We start from the raw sequence: 667 nt of genomic DNA on the forward strand, positions 1-667 counted from the left end.
AGAATCCAAGGCCTGTTTTTTCCTTAACTCTTTCAAAATAGCTTCAATAGCCTGATTGAAGCAGTGCCTTCATTTACATAATTTATACTTACAGGTCCACGACACCATCCAAGGAAGTCGCAACTCCGAAGCTAAGTAAGAATCCTAGAGCATTTCTGCTGGAGAGCATAGAGATCTGGTGATTCCAGTGATTCTCCCACTCGCAAATCACCGAAGCGTTTGTTAAAAGTGCAGGTTCCCTGGTCTCTCACACCAAAGCTTCTGATTCACTTAGGCTGAGAATAGGGCCCAGGAATTTGCATTTTTAAACAAATTCTTCAAGTGATTCTGAAGAAGGCTGTCTACAAAGAACACTGAGCCACTTAGATGGATGAAATGGAGGCCAGCAAGGGAAGGGACCTGCCCAGGGTCTTCTTTCTGACTAACAAGCACACAGGGACCAGAATGAAGGCCACCTTTTCCACTCTAGTAGTTATTTCCATGACTCCCCACTATAACAGAATAAATCTGTCCTAAACCTTGGTTTATTCCACTGAGCCCTGATGCCTTTTTACTCATGCATTAGGTTAACTGGAGAGACACAAAAATCCAGCTGAATATTTATTAGGTATGCAGAATCAGGTACTAGAAATCTAGTTTAAATCATAGCTTCATATTTACACACTGC

Source organism: Propithecus coquereli, unplaced genomic scaffold, assembly GCF_000956105.1.
Source record: "Propithecus coquereli isolate 6110/MARCELLA unplaced genomic scaffold, Pcoq_1.0 Scaffold419, whole genome shotgun sequence".
Lineage (NCBI taxonomy): Eukaryota > Metazoa > Chordata > Mammalia > Primates > Indriidae > Propithecus > Propithecus coquereli.